The 20,054-nt window shown below is 40.0% G+C and overlaps 1 long non-coding RNA gene across 1 annotated transcript in view; it reads right to left on the reverse strand.

The window, feature by feature from the left end:
- Window positions 1-348: 348 nt before the first annotated feature.
- LOC122553973 overlaps window positions 349-20,054 on the reverse strand; it is a 79,095-nt gene continuing 59,389 nt past the window's right edge. The window contains exons 2-3 of the long non-coding RNA XR_006312885.1: window positions 18,557-18,642; window positions 349-861 (exon numbers count right to left, since the gene is read on the reverse strand). This is a non-coding gene — a long non-coding RNA (uncharacterized LOC122553973). The remainder of the gene's footprint in view (window positions 862-18,556; window positions 18,643-20,054) is intronic.

Consider the following 20,054-nt stretch of genomic DNA (forward strand, 5'->3'; position numbering starts at 1 on the left):
TCAATAGAATGGACCAGTTATTCAGGAGGCTAGGAATGAATAGTGAGCTGATATTGTTTGATGGATCACATCGGAGGATGTAGGAAATGTAAGTATGTTACTGATTAGAGTTAGAGACTTGGCAGGGGTTTGGAGGGTGTAGTATAACATGCTAATATTAATCAGTACATAAAATATTAATCAGTATATAAATTAGCCCACATCATTAGGGGGGTTGGTTAGCTCAGTTGGTTGGATAGCACATTAACAATGCAGTGGTGCCAACAGCATGGGTTTATTTCCCATGCCAGCTGAGGTTACCATGAGACACTTTTCTTCTCAACATCTCCCATTGCTTGAGTGATGGTGACTCTCAGATTACAATCTCTCTCCAATCTGAGGGATGGTACTGTGTAGAATCCTTGTGTAAAGCCTGGTCCTGTACATAGTTGGAAGACAATGGTCAATGAAGGTATTGATTACCAATGATCAGACTTCTAAGTTAATGCAAGCCAGATCCTTAATATGAGTGGACTACAATCACAGACAGTGATAGCAAAGCCTCAGCTGGCAATAAGAGGCCAGGAAACATTTTAAGGTGTGGTGAGTATGAGCCTTGAGGCTATATTAATATCAACAATGTAAAAGCACTATTTTAAAAGTGGCCATCTACTGAGCCAATGTTCCCACTTGAATAAGATTGATAGATTGATTAATTGCAGAAGTCAGGGTGCTATGAAATAAATATGATGATGATGGTGATCCGAGGCAGATATGATTTTGGTGCTTGTATAATGATGGTGTCCATTGGTTCCATGAAGGTTAAATGGGTGGTTGATCAGCACATTCCACTGCATAACACCATCTCACAGCCCAATGGAACTGACAAAAAAAAGGACACATATTAATTAATACATTGAGGTAAAAATCAGTGTAGCTTTGGGAGAAAACAGCCTTCTTATTCATTTGGTTTCCTCCCAGGTTTGGTTCCTCTAATACAATGAGTAGCCACGCATTTTAATTAGGACACCTCACGTCTTAAGTGTTCATTTGAATACTGTCAGTAGCCTGAACAATACACCCGCTGAATTGCTACAAAACATCCGGTAAATTGCTGGCCTGCCTTTCCTCCCTCTATTGTTTCAGCACCTTTAAAAATAGACCCATACATGGACAAATTATTACTCATGAAAATGCTACAGTGGGGAAGTGAAGGGGGAAGGGATGTGGGGGCATCGATTCAGGCTTGACCTATTCCAATAAATGGAGCTTCAAAGGAAGGGGATTGGTTGTCAATGTCTAAGTACTCATCACTATATATTCTTTTATAAATGCGGAACATATTCCAGCAGTTTCAATCAGCTTGTTTTCTGCCTGCATGAAGAAAAACAAACGACAAAGTGCAAGTTGAATGCATGCTTTTCCCCAAGAGTAGTTTCAGGATTAGTTGAAAGAATCGGCTAGACAAAATAGTAATAGGACACTGACAAATCGTACCGAGATGATGTGTATCTATCAGGTTGAAAGCAAGGTCAGTTACAAAATGAGCTATACTTACTGGAAGGAGAAAGAAAAATCAGCTAATGCGGGTTGTCACTCTTGGAAAGAAAGCTCTTGTCAATTGACGGCGTCAGTATTCATTTAATTGGTTGAGGAAATCACACGTAAGCAGCTATTAGCGTGTGTCTGTTTGTAGAAAACTAGCTGTCAGGTTACCGCTAATAAGTTTACATCAAAAACGTGTCCAGATTGATACAACTGTTGAAACAGAGCTGTTTGTTATTGTTCTGCATCTTGTTCACATGACAGAATTGTATATTTTTGACATATTATCTGCACTCTGCCACTGGGCAAATCCCCAACAAAAGGTTTCTGAAGAGTAGAATAATTTAATGTCTGGGAAGAGTGGGGAGGTCCCTTATCTGATCTGGCGGGATTCCCAGTGCATTAGTAGAACTGCTGTACTGCTGACATTAGTAGGTGGTCTTGCTCTCATCTAAAGAATGTTGTTCCTTCTGTCGTGCAGAAACAAGATGCATATGCTATTTTCTTAGCATACCTACTGCAGCTAGACCTCACTGGCTAGGTCAGCAGCACAGCTCTGTGTGTACAATTAATCAGACGGAAAAACATCTTTGGGGAGGAGTGCTGGCATGGGGGCGAGGGTCCAGTGGACTCATCAAACTGGTAAGCTGTCATTTGCTGAAATCAGTGGGAAAACAGCATGTGAAAAATAAGCAGTTCAATTTGAACCTGTTTCATACTGCTGACATAGACCTCCCAGGCCCCCAAAAAACACAATTTGCAAAGACAAAGCTGGAATTTTTATCCAGAACAGGTATATGTTATTGAGTGGATTTTGTCAGACCCAACATCGCTCTCACGAGTTTTCACACAGTACATTAATATAATCCCACTATGTTTGAGCTTTCTACCCCTATGGGTGGTATACTCACTCACTATTTTCAGGTAGGTATTCACTGTGTACTTGAGGGTCAACCACCAGCGCACAGCCTGGTTAAGTTGATCACTGTCTGTGAAGTGAAGATACATTATTGGGTTAAGACTCATTTTTTCAGACTTTAATCCAGTCTCTCTCTCTCTGTCTCCAGGTACCATACCCCAAGAGGGCATTAAAAACAATGGGCTTTCATTTGATTTGTTGTTGATTATGTTTGTCAAAGTACTGTACTGGTTCCACTTCCATTCACAAAATGGCTGACCAGGAAACTCTCCAGTTTTTACCAGCCACCATCAAGCAGATTAGAGGGGTTTACGGACTGATAATCCATGTTTTTGGCCATGTTGTGAACACACCTTCCATGGTTAACAAGTGCTGGATGAGATCTGGTATAGACACTCCTGACCCAGAGATAGACGCATTATCACTACACCACAAGCTTTGAATCTCATCAACATGTTATATTGAAATTCACACCTTGTTTGGGTGTGTTTTATACTGTATTACAATATAGTTGTTAAATAATACTAAAGATGGCTGTTCTTTATTTCTCCTACTCACCGAATTTCCTAAACACACTTTATTTTAATTTAAATATTTTAGATAACCAATGTGGTGACTATACAGAACTTACAAAACTATAATAACTTTATATTGAAACTTTAATAACCCTTGTACTGCCAACAGATGCTAGGCAACCTCAACCATGTCAACTTACACACTAAACCTACGTCCTAATGTGAGGATGGGCTGCTTTGTGTGTTAAGGATAGGCTCAGCATACCGCAGCATTGATGTCTGAGGAAGCCTACTTCTATTTAGCTTGATCAGTCACTTCAATATCTTGAGTAACAACCCTTTTATTAGTATGAGGTGTTCATCTCCAGGAGGGAGTCCAATCTCACAGACATATCAATTAATCGGAAGCTAATATCTCCATAACAGACTGTAGCAGCAGCAGGAACTAAAACCATTCCTGAAGCTGCAGGTGGGTCAGGTCAGTGACATTCACTGATTGACCTGAATATCCTCATACACTTGCAATTCCTCTGGGGTCAGACTGACAGGCCCTGACAGAGTGGGGGAGAGCAGACATGAGGATTCAACACTGTGGGAAGGGGGCCTCCAAATGGCACTGGGAGCCTTGAAAGAAGCAATCCCCCTCCCTTCCTCAATAATTAGTGAAGGTGGTGGCATAGTGCCAATGCCATTAGGTTTGAAATCCAGAACCTTAGCCTAATGATCTGAAAATGTAGGTTCAAATCTCATCATGGCAGATAGTGAAATCTCAATCAAATAAAGGTCTGGAATAAAAATAAAACCTGGTCACTATGTGACCACTGTAGATTGTATCCTGTAATATGTTGTGAAACTTGAAAGGCTTAAAAAGATTTACAAGGATGTTGTCGAGGTTGGAGGATTTGAGCTACAGGGGGAGGCTGAATAGACTGAGGCTGTTTTCCCTGGAGCGACAGAGGCTGAGGGGTGACCTTATAGAGGCTTATAAAGTCATGAGGGGCATGGATAGGATAAATAGGCAAAGTCTTTTCCCTGGGGTAGGGGAGTGCAGAACTAGAGGGCATAGGTTTTTTTTCATGCAGACGATGGTGTGTGTACAGAATGAGCTGCCAGAGGAAGTGGTGGAGGCATCTGGATGGATGTATGAATAGGAAGAGATTAGAGAGATTTGAGCTAAGAGCTGGCAAATGGGACAAGATTAGCTTAGGATATCTGGTTGGCATGGACGAGTTGGACCAAAGGGTCAATTGCAGCATTTAAAAGGCATCTGGATGGATGTATGAATAGGAACAGATTAGAGAGATTTGAGCTAAGAGCTGGCAAATGGGACAAGATTAGCTTAGGATATCTGGTTGGCATGGACGAGTTGGACCAAAGGGTCTGTTTCCATGCTGTATATCTCTATGACTCTGTAACACTATATGGGAAATCAGGGACACTCCTAGTGTCTGTGGTGAGCAGGTATGCAGGAAGTGAATTCAGCTGCAGCTCCTGATTTGCCACAGGCAGCAGTGGATGGACTCAGTATGGAGCATCCATCATGCTGAAGACAACATGTTTAGTGAGATGGTCACTCCACAACTATCAACAACACAGACAGAAAAGTATTGGGTGACCATCAAGAAAATGCGTAAATGTGGGCAGGCAATGCAGGAGTCCCCTGTGGCCATTCTCCTCTCAAACAATATACTGTGTTGGGGGCGAATAGCCTCTCAGGGGTAAGTATCAGCAGCCACATTTGCGGCCCCATAGTTAGCTTTGCTGCACAGCAGGGGAGAAGTAAGACTGGGAGAGCTTTAGTGATCAGGGACTTGATTGTAAGGGGAACTGACAGGTGGTTCTGTGGCAGACTCTCAAACGGAGTGTTGTCTTACTGGTGCCAGGTCAGGGATGTTTCAAAGTGGCTGCAGAGTGTTCTGAAGGGGGAGGAAAAAAAAAGAGATCCTGCAGCAGGAATCTAGAGTCAAATCATAGAATCATAACAGACCCTTTGGTCCAACCAGTCCATGCCAAACATAACCCAAACTAAACTAATCCAACCTGCCTTCAATCCTTTCCAATTCATGTACTTAACCAAATGTCTTCTAAGCCTTGTAATTGTAGCCAGACCCTCCACTTCCTCAGGAAGTTCATTTCACACGCGAACCATCTGCTGTGTGAAAATTGCCCCTTATATATTTTTTTAAATCCCTCTCCTCTTACCTTAAAAAGTGATGGATTAATGATGAAGACTATCAACATTGTAATCCATGGATAACTTCCAGTGCCACATGCTACTGAGTATAGGAAAAGGAAGATAGATCAGATGAACATATGGCTGAAGGAGGGAAGGCTTTACATTGGGGCAGTATCTGCAATCACCGACCTGACAGTACCTGCAGCTTCAGTAATAGTTTGTGCTCCTGTTGCTACAGCCATTTGTGGGACTTGTACAAGCTGGACAGATTGCACCTTTGCTCATGCTGTTGGGGAGGTTTTTAATTGTATTGGCGGGGGATAGGGCACAGAGCAAATGTGAAGTCAGGACCAAAGTCCAATCAGAGGTAGAAGGAATGCCAAGATAGTCCAGTAGGCAGAAAATACAGGGCATGATAAGGCACTTGGGAGATCTGGAAAGCCAAAGTGCATCCTTTTTTAATGCAAGGAACTTGACTGGTAAGGCAGATGAACTTAGAGCATTGATCAGCATGTTGGAATATGATATTGTTGCAATTGCTGAGACATGTTGAAGCAAGGAGAGGACTGGCAGCTCAACATTCCAGGGTATAGAGTTTCAGTTGGGAATGGGGGCAGGGTAGGCATAAGAGATGGGGGCTTCCCTTTATTGATAAAAGAAACCATTACTGCAGTAAGGCGGGAGAAAATTGCAGCAGTGTCTTCAAATGAGGCTGTCCAGGTAGAGTTTAGAAATTAAAAAGGATTATACTGCAGGTCTCTCAACAGTCACAGGGAGATAGAAGATAAGTAGGCAAATCAAGGAAAGGTGTGAGAGAAATGGAGTTATAATTGTAGGGGACTTTAACTTTCCTAGTATTAACTGGAAACACCTTCGTACGGAAGGATCAGACGGGGTGAAATTTTTGAAGTGCATCCAGAAGAGAGTTTTGTGCCAGTGTGTAGATAGTCCGACTAGAGATGGGCAATCCCAGGAAACAAGTGATTGAAGGGTCGACGGGTGAGCATTTTGGGGATAGTGGCCATAACTTGGTAAATTTCAAAGTCAATGTGGAAAAGGGTAAGTATACTGCGGAAGTAAAGTATCTGAATTGGGGGAAGGCTGATTTTAATATCATTAGTAAGGACGTAGTTAACATTGACCAGGAGCTTACTTGCGGGTAAGTCTACATTTGGAATGTGGGAGACTTAAAGGTGATATAGTGAGAATTCAGGGGCAGCATGTTTCTGTAAGAGTGAGTGGCAAGAGCAGCAAGTCCAAAGATATCAAAGGATATCGAGAGATTGGTAAAGAAAGAAAAGAAAGCACATGCTAAGTACAATATTAAAAACAGAGGAGGCCCTTCAAAAGAATAGAGAATGTCAAAGGTTGCTTAAAAAGGAAATTAGGAGGGCATAGAGGGGCCACAAAATATCTCTGGCAGATCAAGAAAAGTCCCAAAGCTTTTTGTAAGTATATGATGAGTAAGAGGATTACCAGGGAAAGAGGGAATCTATAAGAAACCAAAAGAGCAACCTGTGCATTGAGCCATGGATGTGGAGGAGGTCTTAAGTGAATAATTCTCATTTGTATTCAGTGGAGAAAGACATTGTAGCCAGAGATTTCAGTTGGGATACTGAGGTTCTAGAACATGTTTAAGATTAATAAGAAGGAGGTTTTAGATGTCTTAATGGGCATACAGATGCATAAATCTGCAAGGCTGGTAAGATGTTTCTCAGGCTGCTATGGGATGCATGGGAAGAAATTGCTAGAGACTGGGTGGAGGTATTTAATATCTTGCTGGCCATAAATGAAGTGCCAGATGACTGGAGGATAGCTAATATGGTTCCTTTGTTCAAGAATGGCAGCAGGGAATTACAGACCAGTTAGCCTCACATCTGTGGTGGGGAAATTATGAAAAAGTTCTGTAGGACAGGATTAATCAATACTTGGAAAGACAGGAAATAATCAGGGATAGTCAGCATTGACTTTTCAGAGAGAAATGCTGTCTGACTAGTTTAATTGAGCTTTTTGAAAAGGTGACTAAATATATTGATGAGGCGAGTGCAGTTGATGTGGTTTATATGGACATCTGCAAGGCCGTTAACAAGGTGCCCCTGGCACTGTGAGGCAGCAGTGCTAACCACTGAGCCACCGTGCCACCCCAAATTGCATGCGCATTCAAGTATACAATTTGCCCCTTTACAGCGAGTTACACTTTGGTTTTTGTGACTGCTTAATTCCATTTTCATTGCTCCAAAACCAATGCAAAATCAATGTAGGGTAGCCCATATACCTGAAAACTTCGGTACAGCCTTTAAAGGCTGGCTCATCCTAAAATTCAGCATCAGATTAGATTACACAAGTATGAGAGAAACCTAGCACTTCCATTTCACCCTCTACCAACATGCCTTGAAATCCTTTAAATCCAGATTATTGAACACTAAAGCCACATCTCAACTGAGGGCAGGAGGCTAAAGCCCCATCTCAAAGGATGTTTGTGAAGATTGAAAGCAGGAGAGGTTAGCTCTTGGGTGTGGGGACATTAGCCTGACAGGAATGTAACCCACTGAGAGGGGTTTGGCACTAACTCAGTGTGGCAACTCTCATAATACCAGGTACTGCAGATCAAACTTCAACAAATTTATCAATTTCACTGAAGCAGGTAAATTAAGGGGGCACTAATTCCTTTTGGTTTTTTTTAAACCTATACCCCTGCTGCCAACACAATTGAAAGCATTATTTGCACCTAACACTTCAGAGTGCATCTGGCTAAGGTTGGCTCCAATTCTGACAATAAAGATGCCCTATCACCAGTTACTTGCATGTACAACTCAAAGACCTCCTTGCCATATTTTAACAAGTTGATAGATTCATGTCTCTTACTTCAGCCCTCTTATGCCACTTGGTACACATTCTTCAACTTGTAGCATTCCCTCATGTACTCTATTTTCCTGTAAAGCAGATTGATATAGGTTAGTTTTCTGGGTCTGATAACTGTCATTAAACCAGCCATATTGCAGAACACTGGGGCCATAGATTCTTGATTCACTGAAAAACAATGGCTGGAGCCTACTTGTCTTATACTGCTGTCTTTAAAATGATTTGCACATTCCAATCATCAACCTCAAAACAACACACAAATGGACCATAGGAGGCAATTTCAGACTGAGCAGAAGCCCCATCATATGAGAGCAGCACCAGACCAAAGACCACTTTATTCTCAATGAGAAGTCAGTTGGCACCTGTCATGAGCTGAGGTGAAACTTAGAAGGAAGCCTGTAACATATGATATAAGGATGCAGATAGGCACTCAGGGTAAATATATTTTTAGGAAGGAATAATGTGATTCCTTGCAATTTGTAATTATTATGCTAATATCGGCGATACTTTGACTTCTAAGGACATGTCATAGCATATGTCTTCCAAAATGGCAACGTTTTGAAGGATGCATTAGGTGAACATCATTCTGGACACCCACCAAGGAACAAGAGTGCCTTCTCATTCATCCAGGTTAAAACAAAAACACACTCTGAAAGCTAGCTGTGTCTCATTCTGAACTTCACTGTTGTAACTCAAATATTCTCAACAGGGTCTTTCGCATTGGCAATGTCTATTCACAAAGGCTATCCACTTTCTCTCTGACTTGGCCATGGTGGATCAAATGATGAAGGATATCCAAAAATGATGTGCTTCCACCAAATGAGTAAATTCATAGCCATCTAAAGGACTATGGGCACACTTAGATGAGTAAATTCATTGATAGAATTTCTGAGTCCATTGTGGCTTTGACAAAACTGGCCAATCCATTGGAAAGTTATCTGCAAAACCTTTTCCAATAATATGTGGGAAGTAATACATGGCTCCAGGTCAAACAATGTCATGGTTTTAAAATTTTCATTCTTCTTTTAAATCCCTCCATGACCACATCCCTCCCTATCTCTGTAATCTGCTCCAGTCCCACACCTTCCAAGCTATCTGCACTTCTCTAACTTCACTGTGCCTCCCTGAATTTAATCACCTCACCACCTGGGGTCATGTAGGCCCCCAAGCACCAGAATATCCTCTCCACACTGTTCTCTCTCTCTACATCTTCCTCCCCCTCGGACATCACTGAAAACCTAGCTCTTTGATCTATGTTTGGTCACCTGACGTAAAATCTCCCATTAGGCTTGATGTAAATGTTGATGTATAAATGCTCCTGTAAAATGTTTTAGGGCATTCTATTATGTTTTGGGTGCATATGAATAAAAGTTAGTGTTGGGAAACAAGCTTTTGTTCATTGTAAATATTCAATTTAACTAGTAAAGTTGATAAAACCATAATTACTTGATTTGAATAATGTCTGAATAAGTGTTTAACATTATAGTTTTGTTGCACATACAATACTTCAGGAATAAAATGCAATTTAGACCTGGTACAAAAGATAATCATTACCAAGAATCATTTACGTGGTCTCTTCAGGAACTGTTGATTAGAATATCAATGAATCCATTAACTTATTAATTGTTTGTGACACAATTTTTACTCTGTATAATCTTTAGGAATTTTATCCAACATTATGGAAAGCTTAATTTAGAGGAGGGATTGTGAATCCAAGTGCAAGTCAGATGTCAAATTCAAATCAACTCAAAATGACCTACAAGCATGTATAGCATGAGAGAGAATAGGATAACAGAAGCATGAATACAGAACGAACAAGCAAATCTCAGGTCAATCTCAGTACACTTCCTGTCATTGTGCGTTAGATTGAAATACAGGCCAGTTCAAATCTATTAATCATACCTACAGCCATTAGACAATTCATTATTGTTCTTCAAAAGAAATTTACTGTGAGAGTGCTGCAGTGTGGATTTATCAAGAAATAAATGAATATTAAATTAGTCTTTTGGGCAATTACATACAGTACATGACAGCTTTGAAAAGATAGTTCAGCCGCAGGGCATAAAGGATGTCCTATGAATTTCCTGCATTCCTTACAAATTCTCAAGTCAAAGCAATTTTGAAGCATTAAACTTAAGCTCTCTATAGCGCACAATCTGAATCTGTCATCACCTTTACCAATAGCACCCCATAAGAAAGCAATATAAGGAAGTGATTTTCTGGTAAGAACGGTAACTTTGATTCCAACATAAACGATGGACAGTTTTAGTATCATGAGAATCGATGTTTCAAGCATAAGCTCTTCATCAGGAATGAGGAATGCTCATTCCTGATGAAGAACTTATGCTTGAAATATCGATTCTCCCAATCCTCGGATGCTGGCTGACCAGCTGTGCTTTTCCAGCACTACACTCTTGACTCTGATCTCCAGCATCTGCAGTCCTCATTTTCTCCCAGTTTAAGTATCATGTTCACTGTCTGCTTATAATACAGGTGCAGAGTGAATTTCGTAACATAACAAGATATAACTTCTCTACTAGGGAAAAGAGGCTGCTTTCAACATAAAGTTTCGCTCTATTCCACTGTTCATAACCTTCCCAAAAAAAAAATTTCAGATTCATACAAGATGAAATTGGACAGGGCAAGGTTGCATAGGAAGATGTCTCAATACAATATTGTCGATGCCTGAGGCGCACTTGATGTTGAATTACCAACTTCACATCAATGAGGCGAGCAAGCTGCTGTGTCTTCAAGTAGCTCGCCAGTGCAGCAGGTTTAAATGTTGAACCTTTTGAGTTGTTGGCAGGTATCCTCAGCTGAGGTCTTGTAAGAAAGTGCACTCCTGCTGTTTGCAGCTCCACATTTCACGCAAGCACTGTATTCCTTTTTTTCTGTTACCCATTTGCTGGTGGTTTCCAAACAGTCCCTTGAAGAGAATCAGTGAGGCTGCACATCAATTTGGTTAACCTGAGTGCAGTGAGCCGAGAATAAAAAGAAATCAAAGTGGAAAATGTTGGAAATTGTCAACGGGGCAGGCAACATCTATGGAGTGAGAAATATAATTAATGTCTCCAGTTGGTAGCTTTTTGTCAGAACACAAGAAAGTTAAGTGATATAACAGGAATTTGAACATCTAAGAATGAGTGGGTTAATCCTAGTTGGGAGGTGAAAATAAAACAAATCGGAAATCTGACTGCAATTTAATATCAACACATACACTTCTAGATTTGACTGAGCACTTTTGGTTGCATGGGTAATCTGCTGTTTGGAGTCTGTGTGATGATTAGCAATTTTCATTTCATTTAACAGCATCATTATGTGAAAATGAGGGGGTTTTAGATTAATTTAAAGTCTTTGTTTAATATATTGCCTTCAGCACAGGCTTCCTAGAGCTTGGGAAACACTCCAGTGAGAAAACAAAATGAAATTATGTGCACTTTATGAGGGTACTTCCTAAATCTAGGCAGGTTCAGCATTCACAGTCACTTTAATTGTCAGATTCTTCTGGCAAATGTGTCAAAGAGAGTTCTCCTCAATGTAAAGGTAATTTTTGAGATGGCTGAAGATTTTTAAACAGAAACCAGCAGCACAGGAAGTGCACTGGAAATTTTTCCCAATCCTATACCAGATGAGGCACTCAAATACTGTCAGCACAGCAATGATATACTGAGGTGAGATCAGTCATCGATTTAGAGGGAGGTGAATGGAAGAACAATGCAGATCAGCAGGGAGGAGACCACAGAAGGGCAGAAGCCACTTGAGTTAGTACTGAGGAGAAGGCTATCGGAGGTTCAGTTCCTTGATCACCCTGAGGATCAGTCCATTGACAGGTTACAAATGCCTTCAAGCTCTTTCAAGAAAAGTTGCTCTCTGCTAGAACAAGGTGCTACTTAGGTGGTTGATAAACTCAATTGGTGGATGGCTGGTTTGTAATGCAGAGTGATGACAACAGCTTGGATTCAACACTTGTCCTGGCTGAGATTACTATGATAGAGTGCCCTCTCACCCTCTTCCCTCACTTGAGGTGTGGTGACCTTCAGGTTAAACCATTGCCAGTTGTCTCTTTCTAATGGCAGAGCAGTCCTATTGTCTCCTAAAACTGTGGCAACTTTATCTTTTTAGTAGCCACTTAATGGCTGGTTTTGTCCAATGTCTGTGACATCTTCAATTTCTTTGCATATGGCTGGTCCAGTGCACCAACCAAGGCATCTCAAGGGTTTCTGAACTAGCTATACATAGATGTATACAGAAAATCACAGATGAAGTGTTCACCAGGGTCTCGATTTAGGGCAACTTTCCCCAAGACTAGGAAAGCACGGTCATTGATGAATCGAATTGCTTCTGTTTTAGTATTGGTATTACAGATCAATATCGACATTCCACCAACATTTATGATACCAAATGCCATAAGAAAAACATTGTATTTATATAGTGTCCTTCATGATTTCTGGACATCCCAAGCTGTTTTACAGTTCCCAGATTATCCTGAAAGTGTAGTTCTTGTTAAGTAGGAAAATCAGAATAATAGGTATAGCCATTTATTCTATAACATAATAGTTCCATTCCTGTGTGACCCCACCCTATACAAAAATTGTGCAATACAAACAACACTTAAAGTGTAGGCGATCTAATCGCATTATAGCCAACATACATTTTACAAGTTCACATTTTAAAAACAGCGTTCCCAATTCAGCAATCTCATTACAGCCAATTCACGTTAATGAAAGATGCGTTACAGCAGAACTGACTGTATTAATCATCTCCCTCAACTAGCCTTTCCCATTCCATATTCCTTGCTCCCTCAGCCTCAGCATATTTTGCTGATGGTTGAAGATGCATTCGAATGCTGTCCAGAAATTGTCTACATATTTGTCCCACCCTTTCTTTTTGAGACTGCCCTTTAATCGTCCTTATCCCTTTAAATTTGAAAGTACACCATGGAGTTATTCCTCAACCCATCTGGTTTGCTTCAGAAATTGTGAATAATTATGTAAATGAGGGCATGGTTTCGCACTTGTGATTCAGGTGGGTCTTGAAACAATGCACATCAAATTAGAATTCACTTTCATCTCAAGCTCAGGCCCCTGTAATTTGACAGAAACAATGTTTGTACATTTGTACAGTGATCATGAATATTTTCCAAGCAAAATGAATTGCCTGGATGGGGTATGAGATATAGGCAAAATATAGCTTTTGGTTTTGGATAAAATCCCAGTTTGGGAATGCCACACTCCACTTCACTGATGGAACAAGACACAGAACCGCTGATCGCAGCACAGGGCTTTCACATTAAAAGAAACCCCATCTGTTATTATTCATGAATCTGCAGCACAGACTAAAATCGCCATGAGAGAAAGCTTCATTTTACTAAGAAAAGCAGCTTGCTGTACAATTAATAAGGCATATTTTTATGATTCTATTGCTGCCCCACAAAACTGGAGCTGGAGTTAAGTGGGAGAAAAGCAGAAAATATACTGGCTCAGATCCAAATAACAAATCAGTACCAAATATGATTTTCAGGCAAGTTGTTTTTAAACCAATCTCAAATGGCCTTGGCAAGAATGATTCAGCACTTTATTTGCATAATATAATGTGTTTACTTGAAGTTTAGCACTGTGTTGCATTTAATTGGGCTGGGAATGAAGGAGAGACTCAGCTATTCCATTGGAATGGGTTTAAAGCAAGCGCTGGGGCCGATAGACCTGTAAAGGGAGTTCTAAAGCACCTTTGCCTATTTTACACTATTACCAAAGTCAGACTTAGGCCCACATCTTCTAGCAACTTGATTATAAAAATGAACATGACAAACTGGATCTTCTTCAAAGTGGAAATCATCACTGGATTGTTGCTGTGCCCTTGATCCTCTGCTCTGTGATGCTGCTCCACATTTCTTGCTGGGTCTTCCGAGTCTGGTTTCTCCAGAAATGTGGAGTGCTATCCCATGAGGAGCTCCACTTTAGTGCTGTAGCATCAGTGGGAAGAGAAGACTGGACACTATCCTTTTTACAGCACTAGCTGCCATGTTGTCGGTTTAAAGGTTCAAAGTATGGACTTTCATCATTCAATGATTGGATGAATGTTAATGAATGAGTGAATGGATGAGTGGCTGAATAGATATGTGGATGACATAAGTGGATAGAGTATGTGAGGTCAGTGAGTACGTGGATGAAGTAACTCACATCTTGATTCCTCAAAGCCTGTTCACAATTGATAAAGCACAAGTTAGGAGTGTGATGGAATATTCCCCACTTGCCTGGATGGGTGCAGCTCCAACAACATTCAAGAAGCTTGACACCACCCAGGACATACTTCCTCCACGCAGACACTCCGTAGCAACAGTGTGTACTATCTACAAGATGCAGTGCAAAAATTCACCAAAGATGCTTAGGCGGCATCTTCTAAGCCCATGACCACTTCAGTGTAGAAGGACAAGGGCAGCAGGTACATTGGAACACTACCACCTGCAAGTTCCCCTCCAAGTCCACTTACCATCATGACTTGGAATATTTTGCAGTTCCTTCATTGTTGGTGGGTCAACATCCTGGAATTCCCCTTCAGAATATTATCATAGTGTCATAAAGTTGGATTAAACACTCCTTATCCAGGCATTGGATGTTTGTGGTCTTGCTAAATCCACACTCTATTAGCTCCTTCCTGCCCATGAGCCCAATGCAATACCAGGTTTGTATTGGGTGGCTGTCTGCCAGTGGGCAAGGTCCATCCTTCCACCATTGGGCATTTAACCAGTGGTGGGAGATGCCCACACAAATTGGTCAGCATGGCAGCCATTCCTCCATACGTTGCAGAAGGGTTGCAGGGCCTCTCCTTAACAAGCTCCCTGGGCACTTCAGAGGTGCCCTCGAGACTTTACACCAGCCAAGTTGCCCTACCCCCATGGTCTGGCACACACAGAACTTTTCTCTCTCCCATGCACTGTGGCTGTCAGCCTGGAACTCAGCGATATCCTCAAACACACCAAAATGATGCAACACCATGAGACTAGTGTCAGAGAGCTGCTGGCCTCTGGATTGGTTGAATTGCTGAGGTCAGTGTCAGTGCTTACGGAGAGAGAATGGGAAAGAGTAGAGACTGTAACACGGTCTCGACGACATGTTTGTATAGATCAAGCTGTCAATAAAGAAGCATCTGCAGAGAGATAAACAGTTAACATTTCGAGGCAAAAGTGTTTCCTGATGAAGGGCTTTTGTCTGAAACGTCAATTCTCCTGCTCCTCGAGTGCTGCCTGACCTGCTGTGCTTTTCTAGCACCACACTCTCGACAGTTAACATTTCAAGTCTGGTAAGGCTCTTCTTCAGAACAGAGTCAATTCTGAAGCAATCATACTGGACTGAAATGTTATCTCTCCACAGATACTGCCAGACTTGCTGAATATCTCCTTCATTCACTGTGCTTGTTTCAGATTTCCAGCATACACAGTATTTGGTCTTTATGTAAATACAGAAGATTTCATGGACCTGAACAGTAATTATTTAAGACATTACACAGGGTTAAATCCAAAACACATGCCAAACCAGGTCCTTCCGGTCATGGCAAAGTGAAAAAGATAACTCCAGATTACAGGGTATAGCGTGTTCTCTGCAGTCACCCTCACCCCTGGGGCAATGGGGCAAGGGGTCTGTAGCGAAGCAGAAAGAATCAGACAATTATTTATGGCACAGAAGGAGACATTCAGCTCCTCAGTCTCACTTTCCTGCCGTTTTCTTGGATTCCAGTTGGGATTTTTCTTACAATTTATAGATTGCTTCCATTTGCACTACATTCATAAGCAATTAAGCTCCAGGTCTTTACAATTCACAGCATAAACAATTCTTCCTGTATCTCTTGACCAAAACATTAAACCTATGTGCCCTACTGCTTGCACAATCAGGTACAGACAACTGGTCTTTTTTAAAAATGTATTCAAATGTATAATTTATCCTACTTCTTTCAAATCCCCCATCAATCCCCTTTGCTCCATGGTGAAACAATTTCAACCACTCCAGTCTAACTTTGCAACCAAAATATCCCAATCCTGAAACAAATTTGGTAAATGTCTTCCGGACCCTGTCAAGGATTCACTCCGCCTTTTGAAAGTGTAATGAGCTGCAAAGCTACACAGTTGATTTGTATAAGATCAGAATAACATCCCTGCTTCTGTGTTCAATCATCTATGAAGCCCAACATTCTTTGCTAACCATTCTCTCAATACATCCTATCTCTTTCAAAGATCCATGCACGGAAATGCCCAGGTCACTGCATCCCTGCTCATTCTTTAGAATTGTGCTTCTTTAAGTACATATTGCCTCTCTCCTTCTGCCAAAATGTATCTCCTCACACTTATTCACATTAAATTTCTTCTGCCACATGTTTGGCCTGATTACCAGCTCATCTATGTCAAGTCTTATCTTGACTGTTTGTCACTCCTCCAAGTTTAATAGCATTGACAAATCTTGAAATTGTAGTCAGTATTCCAAGATCCAGCTGATTTATGTATAGCAAAGCCTCAGTAGTCCTAACAATGCTGACTCTTGGGGAACATCACTGACTACCATCCTTCGGGCTGAAAAATGACCATTTACCGCAACTCAGTATTTTTTATCCTAAGCAATTTATGTTTATCTGTTTAGATACTAACATTCCCATTGCTTGATCCCCAATTTGGTTAAGCTACCTTTTAAGTGGCAATTTGTTGACAAAATTAATATTGACAACATTCAATATATGTCCTTCATCGGGCTTCTCTGTTACATCATTAAGAAAATCAGTTAGATTATGATCTGTATTTTACAGATTTGTGATGGCAATCCTGGACTAACTCATACTTCTCCAGATATGTAGAAGTTGAACTAAGTGAGCCTGTTGTTTCCTGTTTCTGAATATAGGGCTTTACTCCAAACTGTGGAAATTATCTCAGACCCGATGAGCTTGCATGCTGGTGGTTTGCACTAATGATTGAATATCAGAAGGTAAGTATAATCAGAATTCAAAACCCTTATTCGAGTGAGGGCTATTTCTACACTCACTTTAACATGTGAATATCAAGTCTATGTTGTTACAGCACAAATACAGGAAAATTTACCCTGTAATAATTTAAGATGGAAATATGTCACAAGGACATTGGGACATCTGGTTGGCATGGATGGGTTGAGCCGAAGAGTCTGTTTCCATGCTGTATGACTCTACGACTCTATAACATTGTATGGTAGATTTCAAATATTATTTATTTACGGTTTTAGTTCATAACATATAAACTATATTGCATTGGAAGCAGGGAAGAAGAAAAATCTATGTGTCAAAAACTTTCTACACTTGACTATTCCCAGTGCAGGAAGTCCTAGCAACAGAAATTTCCTGTCTATTGTTATATGCACAGCTCCAAAGAAGAATTTCACAATAGTAAATGTTTACTGCTTCAAAATCACTAGGTGTGTTGCATGAACTTTTTGGCATCAACATCGCTCGGCTGTAAACCTACAAAAACTGACCACAAAGTGAAGAATTGACCAATATTAATCCATAATGATCAATTCTGTTCAGCCATCTTTAAAACATGGTTCAACAGACTGCAACTACCCAATGCACATCTAAGGCTTGGCATTAATATAAACTGAACATTTCCATCATCTGATATCAAACTCTGTATTCTGACTCCCATATGTGTGACATACATAACTTTCAAAATGGTTTTGCAGTTGAAACTGAGCAATTGTGAATAAGTAATTAAACTGTCACTGCCTTTGATGTGTACATAATTAAAGAGGTGAACCCACCTATGTTACATATTTCTCTTTGTCTGCAAGCAAATATATCCCATGGTATTGAAAAGTCATTTATTTTTCAATCTATCTGTTTACTATCATTGGCTTTTTGTAGGAGAATATTTTGGTCTTCAATATAATGAAAATGACAGAGTAGGAAATCAAATGGTTTTGCTATTTTAGGAAAGATACTGTTAAATATGGATACAATCACATAGTCAAGAATACAGAACTTGCCCAACAACTCCACAACAAGTGTGTAATTTGGTTAGTTGTCCCAATTCACAGTCCTATTGTCCTGAAAATAAAATAATGTTGCCAATGTCTACGACAGAAGAAACTTGTATAAAAACTTAAATAAAAGCAAAGTGCTGGAGTTCTGAAATAAACTCCAGCACTTGGTCTTGAAATGTTAACTCTGGCTCTTTATTCACTGCCGGAACAATGAGTTTCTCCAACAATATCTGTTTTCATTTTATACAAAACCTGCTTCCCATTATTAGACATCCATCATATAAAAGTTAAAAGTCATTCTAACAAAGGGGAGTTAATTCCTTATCTATTAAAAAAACCTGGGTTAAATCTCATTCAGACTTATCATATAAATAATAGGCCTTTCCTGTGACAGTGTTAGCTCTTACAATCCTCGATCTTTCCACAAATCCTTTAATATTCTTCCCTTTTCAAATATCTATCAAATTCTCTTTTAAATAATGTCATAATCTCTATCTCAATAGCCAACTGTGGTAACTGACTCTGTGTTCAGACAGTGTTGTATATGAAAACAATTCTTCAAACTTACTGCTCTATTCTTCCAATGATTGTCCAGAGTTAGCAGCCCCTGGTCTTCGGTAGTGGTGACAAGCCCCAGTTGTTCGATCTTTTCACCTTAGTGTAGGAAACGGAAAAATAAAACCCTTTTAAATAAATTCCAATAACTGGTTATTTTCAATATAATTTTTGAGTGAAGTGTGGCCATTTTTTCCATATCTTTTAATTTACTTTATATATCAAATGGCATTTCCAGAACAGTACACTATACTCAGCTGAGATCAGGTCAATATCATGTACAAAGTTACTCTCTTGTCCTTACAGTCAGTGCCCTTACATAAAATAAATTAAATCTCATCCACTTTTATTATGTCCCAAATACTATGTGAGTATCACTTCCGTTCACTGTCCTTTTTTTGCAAATTTTACATTTCATATTTCTCTGAACTAAAGTTCATTTGCCAACTCTCTGATCACTCCACAATCATGTTATTGCAACCTTTTGCAATCATTCCTCGAACAGGGTGACCAACTGTCTCTTGTTAAGGGATTTTCCCTTATTTTGTTCTCTTTCTTCCCCCACCCCCATATTTCTCTGACAGGTTATGGAAAAGTGATCCTTGGAGTCTCAGTTTGAATTTGGTTTGAGTGGGACCAAAGTAAATCAGTCAGCCAACAGAGAGTTGGTGACTCAACATGACATGTTATAAGTTTTAATTGATTTAACCTCTCTTCTTGCTAGTATGATTTCGTGAAACCACCCCCATCACCCACGCTCGTGCTGAAACCACTCCGATCTTGCTCTCACACTTATCAACCCATCTATCCACTCTCACGGCATCTAGTTTCATCAGCATCCAGACCAATACAACCATCCCTCTAACCGGGGTCCCAATGTCAAAATATTTCATAAAAGCTGGTCACCCTATCCTCCTGGCTTGCTATGAAGTTAATTTAGTAACATCAGCAAATTTACTTGGATGGTTGCTAATGCTACAGATGGTACTGAAGCAGTACATCAAAACTTACTCCCCAATGTATAATTCTACCAAATTAAACAAGCTAGTTTTATGTTTATGACTCTCTGGTCAAATATGCTATAAAATGATTTACAAATTTTTTACTATACTTTTTATGTATTCCTTTAACATTGTTTGTTTGTTTTATTTTTAATAAAATTGTTTGCTAAAATGTAAGAAACATAGCATTATAACAAACTCTGCAGTCTAGAATACAATTTTATGACATTTTGTGAAATGCTTGAGCCCTATAATTATTTCCACTGTATTTCCCTGAGGTGATAACAGCCTTTGGTAAAGGCAACACAAGATTCCAGAGCTGACCTTGAAACGGTTTTTAACCTTCACTTTACCCCCATCATGGACATGAAATAATATAACTTCTTTGCTATAGCCAAAATCATTTTTACAAGGATTAAAAGTAGAAGATGTTTAGTTACATTAAATGTGATTATTTCTGCATCAACATTTTCCCCATTCAATAATCTTAATTCAAATTTAAGTTTGATT

This window comes from Chiloscyllium plagiosum, chromosome 10, assembly GCF_004010195.1.
Source record: "Chiloscyllium plagiosum isolate BGI_BamShark_2017 chromosome 10, ASM401019v2, whole genome shotgun sequence".
Taxonomy (NCBI): Eukaryota; Metazoa; Chordata; class Chondrichthyes; order Orectolobiformes; family Hemiscylliidae; genus Chiloscyllium; species Chiloscyllium plagiosum.